Source organism: Jatropha curcas, chromosome 1, assembly GCF_041381405.1.
Source record: "Jatropha curcas cultivar XTBG-Jc1 chromosome 1, XTBG_Jcur_1.0, whole genome shotgun sequence".
Classification (NCBI taxonomy): domain Eukaryota; kingdom Viridiplantae; phylum Streptophyta; class Magnoliopsida; order Malpighiales; family Euphorbiaceae; genus Jatropha; species Jatropha curcas.
In genome coordinates this window covers 9443109-9453407 of record NC_143151.1, presented here as the reverse complement: position 1 = coordinate 9453407, position 10299 = coordinate 9443109, and the positions used below count along the sequence as shown (strand labels likewise).

Genomic DNA, 10299 nt, shown 5'->3' with positions numbered 1-10299 from the left:
TATCTTTTTTCATATCAATAACCCTTCTCCCGAATGTAATTATTGAAATAATTCAATCCAGGGGAAAATTTCTGCCTGGATGCCTTAAGCACAATAATAAGTTATAACAAGAACAAGGAAGAATAAATCTAATATTATAAACTGGAATCGAATTAAGTTACATCAATTCCCTAGTATAAGAGTTTAGCTAGACATAGTAATTAAATTAAACTCAATCATACTTGAATCATTCATCATAATTAAAGAAAATAAAGAAAGAAACAAGATGAAGGGTTTAGAATAAAAACTGTATCACAACTATGTTGATGGCTTCCTTGAATCTTGGCACAATTCTTTGATGCTTGAAATCTTGAGAGAAAGAAAGAATTATGTAAGGAAATTGCATAAAAAAACGAGATTCCTTGTTAGGAGAAGTTCCTCTCTTTATATAGAGTTTTTTTGAAGGCAAGTTTTACTCCTTTTAGGAAATAGAATCCTTATTTAGTGAAAAATCCTTTATAGGAGATCATGACTGTTTAGGTTCTTGATTTCTTCTTGATTAGGACTCCTTTTTCCTCAAGAATAGGTCCAGGTCTTGTTTAGTGTGTTTAGGAAACTCCCCGAGGTCGGCCCATGTGAGAAAAAGCTTGATTTGCGCATTAAATTCCCACTAGTTCCGCCTGCGCAGCACGGGCGTGCTTCCTTGCACGGGCCAGGTGTGCTTTAGTCTGGAAGTCTGGCTAGTAAAGCACGGGGCGTGCTAGGTAGCACGGGCTAGCGAAGCATTGAGGCATGGGCGTGCCACTTAGCACGGTAAGGGCGTGCTTTTCTCTGGAAGTCTGCCTAGAGTTGTCACGGGCGTGCTATGCTTTGACACGCCCTGGTCCCATTATAGCACGGCCGTGCCTTTTGGCACACCCTGGCCGTGCTCTCTTCTGTCTCTGCTTTGGTTTCCTTGGCTTCTAGCACGGTTGTGCTTTTTAGCACGGCCTGGGCGTGCTAGAAGCTAAGTGCCTTGTATTATAAAGTTCTTTTCTGCGCCAAATTTCTGCAATTTTTTTCTTAGATCAAGCGGATTAAAGATCAAGGAAGCTTTTGAACATAATTATACTAAAAGTGATTTAAAATCAAATTAAAGCAATAAAACTTACTAAAATTCAAATAAAAATTATATTAAAACACTATAGAATTAACACCTATCAAAATTCCCCAAACTTAAACCATTGCTTGTCCTCAAGCAGAAAAAAAAAAAACTAAAAGAAAATGACTAGCTTACCATGGTTGAAGATGATCTCAGTAAACTTTTCAATATATCATGATTAGCAAATAAGTGGATAGACTCAATTGTTCTCCATGCTATTCACATTTAAGCTTGTCTTTTATTTCTTGAAGAAAACATGTTCATTGAGTAAAATACAAGTTTAAAGAGATTGTCAACACTAATACGTATTCAAATTATGATAAACAGGACATGAATCATCTAAAGCATTTAAAAATAAGACAATTTATAGAGCAAAAGTGGCATTCCCATATGCAGAATTAGTCATCCTTTCTCCACGATATAAATGCATACGATTAAAAGATCAGAAGGTCTTTATTTTGGGTTGTAATGGGGCTTTCTTGGTGTAACTTTTGCTTGATCAAAGAAAGGGATAAAATGTAGACAAGAGTACAAAAGGATGTATAACATTCAAGATTCTATTTTAATTAAACTTTTTCTAGTTCTAGGGAGTGTCTTTGTTTTGAAATTTTCTTACTAGCTAGAGGCATCTTGGACAAGGTCTTTTCTTAATATTTTGGCACTTTTCTTCCTTGCCCTTTTTTTTCTATTTTTCTTGAATTCTTTTGATTGCTTTTCATGTGCCTCTTTCTTGATTCTTTCTTCTTTTCTTTATTTGCTAGTATTATTTGATGAATTTTCCCTCTTTTGTTGCTACATTCTAATTAAAAATCGAATCTTTCAATCATACAATCCTTTGTACTTAGGGTAGGAAAATTGAATTTTGGTTTTAATGGCTTGGTTTATTGAGGGTGAAGAAGAAAAATTTACGGTTTTTAGGCTTCAAAGTTGGTTTCAAGAGTCATATTTTTAATTTAGGTGGTCTAGGTTAAATATAGGTTTCAACAAAAAATTGCCTAAATCATCTCTTTCAAAACGTAAACATTTAAATTTTTCGCCTCGAAGGGATTTCTAAGTTTTATTCTAGGAATGCCGAGGTTTAAAATACTTTAGAGTGAAACACACCTATATATCATAACTCTCATAAAAATCAGTGTTTAAAACTCTAGAAACAAATAATTTAGATCAATGAACATATTTAAATCAAAATTTCAAATTCAAAACTTAAATATGCTAGAATTGAGAATCAATTATGTTTAACACTTATTACTAGACATGAGAATCTTCAAGCTTACTTGTAATCATTCCAACCATGTTAAGCAAAAACAACAAAAATTTTTAGCTAAAATTCCCTTCCCCCAATTCAATCAATCACATTGTCCCCAATGTGTATAAATTCCCCAAACTTATTTCATTACTTGAAGAAAAGCAGTAAGAGAGAAGAAGAAAAACTTACCAACATTGTATTGAACAATACAATAGAAAGGTGGTGGAAAGTGTCTTAGCTAAAGGAGCAACTAAACATTAAGAACAAAAACTACTAAGAGGTTATAAAAATCCACATAACAAATAAACAAGTTGAAAGGGAAAACAACCACGACAATGTATTAGAACAAAAGAAACAGAAACAAAAACAGAAAAGAAAAGAGAAATCCATCAATTTTCTGGTGGTGGGGGTGGCTGCAGAAACTGGAGGATGGTCTGCAGTTGTCCTTGCATGGTGTCCATCTTAGAATCAAGACTGCCATTCATGATCTCAATGGACTGGAAACGGTCTGTGATCATTGTTTCCATTCCGCTAAGGCGCGTGTCAAAGAGGTCCATTCGAGACATCATCCTTGCAAGGACTTCATCATTTGACATGTTGGATGTGCCTTGGAACGATGGGCCAGCACCCGATGTACCTGCACCAAAAGAAGAAGTAAAAGGTGGAGGGATATCCTCCTCCATGTCAGCACCGCCTGCAGCCTCGGCTTCTTCCTCATCAGAATCATTCTCTGGGGCACCTATTACTCGATATGCATCCCCAACTTTTTCAATCAACTTCATATGAATCATAACATCGACATCCAGCCTGGTACCATGCCCCCCTCCTACACTATCATAAATTGGCCTAGCCGGGTTCCAAACCTGTAGATATCTAGCAATTCGGGTTACAAAACACCCCATCATTATAGCTCCTTTGTCGGCTCGAGCCACCTTTGCAAATCTCTGGCAGAGCCAATACCCAACATTCAACAAGACTTCATTCTCAATCGCCCATAGAAAATATAGCTCATTCAAACCTAACACCCCATCACTTTCACTCCTTCCAAATATAGTATTTGACAAAAATTTATGAATATACCGCAAAGAAGGTTTTTTCAATTTTGACGCTTTCGAATATCTAGGATTATAATTTACTTCACCGGTAAATTCTTGCCAAGTATTGCGTGCACTAAAATCACTAGAAATTTGAATTTGACTATTTTCTGTGGGGAATCCGAAAATTTGGCTAATCTCATTCACAGACAGTTCAAAATCCTGGCTAAGAAGCCTAAAACAAATTTTGCTTGGTGGAGATGTAGGCAAAAACCGGATAAAAGATGAATAAGAACTTAAGAATTCTAGAGTTAATGGAGCATAAACTAAGTCCTTCATTTCAAGAAACTGTCCCCACCCTATTCGCCTAAGAGGTTCTAACACAATATCTCTAAGACCCACTTGTGCTAAAGCAGCTTCATCAATGAATCGATTCGGTAAAATAGGCCGAAGAGATAATTTTGTGTACCTTTCTTGTTGTTCTGATGAGGCAAAGTCGAAAGGAATTGCTGGAGGTGAAGGAGGTTGAGGAGCCGTGGTGGATCGCACAGTTGGGCGTTTTCGAGCCGCAACTGAGGATGCGGGTCTGCTACGTTTGTATCTAGGAGGCATGGTTGGAGATGATTATTTGAAAATTTGGTGTGGAGGGTGTTGGATTTGAGAGAGAAAGGAGAAAAAGAGAGAAAGTTTGAGAGAGAAGAGGTGACGGCTAGGGCGTGCGAGATGGACAGTGGGGCGGTTGGAGGCGTGCTCTTTAAATAGGGGCGCCAATAAATGAGGGTGTCTGATCGTGGCACGGTCGTGCTGATAAGCACGGCCTGGGCGTGCTCTCCTCTGACCTGCAAAACGAAAGAAAGGGCGTACCTGGCACGGGCGTGCTCTTCTCTGACTCTCGTATTGAAAAGTGTCTGTGAATAGCACGGGCGTGCTATCTGGCACGCCGTGGGACGTGCTTGTCCCTGCCTCTCAAGTTCTTTTCGCGCGCGCGCTTATGAAAGTCGCGCTCGCGTATTTTGCTGGCAAACTTTCTGCCTCTCAAAGGTGCTTTCTCGCGCCCGCGCATATGAATATCACGCTCGCGCCTTCTCGCGTCTTCTGGTCCAATTGCTTCTGACACTCAGATCTGCTTGTCGCGCCCGCGTATATGAATGTCGCGCTCGCGACTTTTCTTTGCAAATCTTCTGACTCTCTTTTCTAATTGTCGCGCCCGCGCTTGTGAATGTCGCGCTCGCGACTTGGGCGTTTTCTTTGTTGAGACTTGCTTCGTAGCGCGACTTGAGCGTGCCACTTAGCACGGCTAGGGTGTGCTTGGTTCTGGATTTCCACTTTTTCCTACAAAACTCTTTACTAAACAGAAGAACACTTATGGAGAAAATTTGGGACTTTGACAAATAAAATAGGGAATAAAAATAAATAAATAGATGAAAATTTAATAAAAATAGATGGGTTGTCTCCCATGAGCACTTTTGTTTAACGTCGTTAAGTTCGACGCACTTATCTGAATTTAGGCTAGGCAAGACCAATTGTAGTCTTGATGGGTTCAAAGGTTTCATTATAATAGCTTCTCAAACGTTGAACATTTACCTTGAAACTTCGATTCGACTTACCATCCACTATTTCAATCGCGCCATGAGGAAAGATTTCCTTGATTGTGAATGGTCCAGACCATCTAGAGCGCAACTTACCAGGAAATAACCGAAGTCTAGAGTTATAGAGCAACACCTGTTGGCCTACCTTCAGATCCCTCATGATAATGCGCTTATCGTGCCATTGTTTGGTGCGATCTTTGTATATTTTGGCACTTTCATAAGCATGGAGGCGCATTTCATCCATCATGTTTAACTGTAACAATCGCTTTTGACCAACTTCCTTTGCATTGAAGTTAAGAAATTGAATGGCCCAAAACGCCTTATGTTCTAACTCTACAGGAAGATGACAAGCCTTACCATACACCATGCGATATGGAGACATACCTATAGGCGTTTTGAATGCCGTTCTGTAGGCCCATAGAGCATCGTCTAATTTTTTGGACCAATCCTTTCGTGATTGTCCAACAGTGGTTTCGAGGATCTTCTTGATTTCCCTGTTAGTGACTTCTACTTGTCCACTTGTTTGAGGGTGATATGGAGTACCTACACGATGAGTGACACCATATTTTGCAAGAAGGGAATCTAAATACTTATTACAAAAATGCTTACCTCCGTCTGTGATTATTGCTCTAGGAGTGCCATGCCTTGTGAAAATGTTTTTCTTGACGAAGCTCATTACACTTTTGGCATCGTTATTTTGAAGAGCAACAGCCTCTGCCCATTTTGACACATAATCCACCGCCACTAGAATGTATTGATTTGAATATGATGGCGGAAAAGGTCCCATGAAGTCCAAACCCCATACGTCGAAAATTTCAACTTCAAGGATGCTATTTAAGGGCATCTCATGTCTCTTCGAAATATTACCTAACCTTTGACAACGATCACAAAGACGAACATAGTTATAAGCATCTTTAAAGAGATTAGGCCAATACAAACCACTTTCTAGTATACGTGCAGCTGTTTTGCTTGCTCCAAAGTGACCTCCACATTCCATTGAATGGCAAAATTTAAGGACACTTTCTATTTCAGTCTCCGGTATACATCTTCTGAAAAGCTGATCACTGCAATACTTGAACAAAAATGGCTCCTCCCAATAGTAGAATTTGATATCATGAAAAAATTTTTTTCTTTGTTGATAAGAAAAATTGGGAGGAGGAATTCTGCAAACAAGATAATTAACTATGTCAGCGTACCAGGGGGTTTGAGCATTTGCTACTAGAAGAAGTTGCTCATGAGGAAAGCTTTCATTGATTTGTAGCTCGCTTGTATCTTCTTCCCCCAATTCAAGCCTGGAAAGATGGTCAGCAACGAAGTTCTCGGTCCCCTTTTTGTCGCGAATTTCTAGGTCAAATTCTTACAATAAAAGTACCCAACGAATGAGTCTCGGCTTTGCATCTTTCTTTTCCAGCAAGTATTTGATGGCGGAGTGATCTGTGTAGACGATTGTTTTAGCTCCAATTAGATATGCCCTGAATTTGTCAAAAGCAAAAACAATAGCCAATAATTCTTTTTCCATAGTTGCATAGTTTAATTGCGCATCATTCAATGTGCGACTGGCATAATAAATAACATGCAACTTCTTGTCTTTTCTCTGTCCAAGCACAGCTCCTACAGCATGATCACTAGCATCACACATAAGCTCGAAAGGTAAAGTCCAATCTGGTGTAGTGATGATCGGGGTTGAGATTAACTCCTTCTTCAACCTGTTAAAAGCATCTAAACATTCTTTGTCAAAATCAAATGGAACATCTTTAACTAACAATTTGCAAAGAGGTTTAGTGATTTTTGAGAAATCCTTTATGAATCTCCTGTAAAACCCTGCATGCCCAAGAAAACTTCTTATACCTTTTACTGTGTTAGGAGGAGGTAGTTTTTCAATTACCTCAATCTTTGCCTTGTCTACTTCAATTCCTTTTTGAGAGATTTTATGCCCTAAGACAATACCTTCACTAACCATGAAGTGGCATTTTTCCCAATTTAACACAAGGTTAGTATCTTCACATCGTTGCATTACTAGAGATAAATTATGAAGACATGCATCGAAAGAAGAACCAAACACAGAAAAGTCATCCATGAATATCTCAATAAATTTTTCCACCATATCAGAAAAGATGGACATCATGCGCCTTTGAAAGGTTGCAGGAGCATTGCATAGCCCAAAAGGCATTCTCCTGTAGGCAAAAGTGCCATAAGGACAGGTGAATGTGGTTTTCTCTTGGTCTTCAGGGGCTATAGGTATTTGGAAGTACCCTGAGTAGCCATCTAGGAAACAATAGAAAGGATAACCTGCAAGTCTCTCAAGCATTTGATCAATAAAGGGAAGGGGAAAATGGTCCTTGCGTGTTGCTTTATTTAGTTTTCTATAGTCTATGCACACACGCCAACCTATGACTGTTCTTGTGGGGATGAGTTCATTGTTTTCATTAGAGATAACTGTCATACCTCCCTTCTTTGGAACAACTTGGACAGGACTTACCCAATTACTGTCTGAAATCGGATAAATGATACCGGCATCTAGGAGTTTGATGATTTCAGCCTTGACTACCTCCTTCGTGTTAGGATTCAATCGCCTTTGGTGCTCGATTGAAGGTTTGTAGTCTTCTTCCATCAAGATTTTATGCATGCACACACTTGGGCTTATTCCTTGTAGATCCGAGATAGACCACCCTAAAGCTTTCTTGTGCCTTCGTAGAACCTGTAACAACCTTTCCTCTTGATCAAGCGTTAGGTGAGAAGAAATAATAACAGGAAAAGAATGGTTCTCACCTAAGAATGCATGTTTTAAATGAGGTGGAAGTTGTTTCAGTTCATGCTTAGGAAGTTCCTTTTCTTTTTCATTCAAGATGCTTGATTCATTAGTGTTATTTTCAACATGCAAAGTGGTTTCCACACATTCATCAACAACATCAATTCTAAAATAGTCTCCATAGTCCATAGGAAGTTTACACGATTTAAGTACATCAAAGACAATTTCTTCCTATCCAACTCTTAAGGTCAACTTACCCTCATAAACATCAATTAATGCTCTTGCAGTTGCAAGAAAGGGCCTTCCCAAAATTAGAGATCCTTCCCTGTCCTCATCAATGTCAAGAATAACAAAATCAACAGGAAAGATGAATGTACCTACCTTCACAAGTACGTCTTCGACAATCCCTCTAGGATATTTAATTGAACGATCTGCTAGTTGCAAAGACATCCTTGTTGGCTTGAGTTCTCCTATACCTAGCATCTTAAAAACTTCATAGGACATAAGATTGATGCTAGCACCCAAATCTGCCAAAGCTTTTTCAAAGTCAAGATTACCAATGTTACAAGGGATAGAAAAACTTCCTGGATCTTTTAACTTTGGAGGCAGTTTGTTTTGGATAATCGCACTGCACTCCTCGGTTAACATTACCGTTTCTTGATCATCAATTCTTCGTTTCTTGCTCAAGATATCTTTTAGGAATTTAGCATAGCTAGGCATTTGTGCAAGAGCTTCAGCAAAAGGAATATTGATTTGAAGCTTCTTAAACACATCCAGGAACTTGAGGAAGCTCTTGTCATCTTGTGCTTTCTTTAATCTTTGTGGAAAGGGTACAGGGGGAACATATGGTTTTACCTTTTCTTTTTCCTCCAAGTCAATGATAGGTACCTTTGGCTGTTCTTTTTCTTCCTTTTCTTTCCTTGGTGGTTCATCTAATTGTTTGCCGCTCCTCAAGGTAATAGCCTGCACTTGTTCTTTTGGATTCTTTTCAGTATTGCTAGGTAACATACCTTGAGGTCGAGATGCCATCATGTTTGCAAATTGCCCCAACTGAATTTCCAAATTCCTTATTGCGGCCTGCTGGATTTTATGGTTTTCTCTAGTTTCATTCATGAACTCCATGTGTGATTTGGAAAGAGCAGTGAGGAGGTCGTCATGAGATTTCTTTTCCGGAGGATGGAAACCAGGTGGTGCATTCAAGGCATTGTTAGGATTACCATAGGATAGGTTAGGATGGTTCCTTAACCTGTTGTCATATGAATTTGAATAAGGGTAATTCTTTCTTCCTTAATTCATCACATAGTTCACTTGTTCCAAAGTTTGTGGATTTAAAGAGTCCATGACACATTCTCCAATTCCATGTTGTCCATTGCACCTATCACAAATTTGCATGACAGAATTTACAGGATTAGTAGTTAACATGTCCAATTTCCTTACCATGTTATCTACCTTGGCATTAAGTGCTGTAATGGCGTCTATTTCATAGACTCCTGCAGTTCTTCTCCTTTCGGTACTGTTTTGGTAATGGCTATTGCTTGCCATTTCCTCTATCAATTCATATGCTTCATCAATTCCTTTCTTTTCAAAGGATCCACCTGCAGCTGCATCTAAGGTAATTTTGATGTTAGGAGATAATGCATTATAGAAAGTTTGTACCTGTAACCACTTGGGCAAACTGTGATGGGGGCACTTTCTTAACAAGTCCTTGAATCTTTCCCAAGCTTCATACAAGCTCTCTTGATCATGATGAGCAAATGTCATTATCTCATTGCGCAACTTGGTGGTTTTGGAGGATGGAAAGAATTTAGCTAAGAATTTTTGAGCTAATTCATCCCATGTAGTAAAACTCCCAGCGGGACACGATTGTAACCAGGATCTTGCTTTATCCCTAAGAGTAAATGGAAAAAGTCTTAATTTGATTGCATCTTCAGAAACACCATTTTGTTTGAATGTTTCACAAATTTCCAAAAAATTGGTGATGTGAGCATTAGGATCTTCACTAGGCAAACCCCCATACTGGATCGAGGTAGAGAGCATTTGGATGATGGCGGGTTTAATTTCAAAGTTATTGGCTTCTACCCTAGGTCTAGTAATACTTGAGGTTGTCCCATTCAAATTAGGTGTGGTATAATCTCTCAAGGTACGGACCGGATGTTGAAGTGGTGGTCCAACTATGTTTTCGTTTTCGTTGGCCATGTTTGCTTCTTGTTCGGGTTTTATTTCTCGTGTTTTTCTTGCAGCGTTGTGCCTACGACAAGTTCGCTTAATTTCCGGATCAAAGACTAGAGGTTCAGTCCTTCTCGATCTTCTTTGCATAAAACACCTGGAATAATTCTTAGGAGAAAATTAAGTAAAAATAAAAAGAGTGTCTAAATTAACAACAGGGTAATTCGTATTGATATTGATATGCCAATCCCCGGCAACGGCGCCAAAAACTTGACAGCGGTTTTCGCAAGTGTACGAAATCGCAACAAGTAGTATAGAGTAAGAAAGTATCGTATCCACAGGGATTGTTTATCAATTACCAAAATTATGTTAACCTATTATTATTTAGACGACGA

The 10299-nt window shown here is 38.8% G+C and overlaps 1 non-coding gene across 1 annotated transcript; it reads left to right on the top strand.

The window, feature by feature from the left end:
* Positions 1 to 9411: 9411 nt before the first annotated feature.
* On the top strand, positions 9412 to 9517 carry LOC149498963 (small nucleolar RNA R71). The gene has a single exon (XR_016318992.1). It is a non-coding gene; the product is annotated as a small nucleolar RNA R71 (small nucleolar RNA).
* The last annotated feature ends 782 nt before the right edge of the window (positions 9518 to 10299 follow it).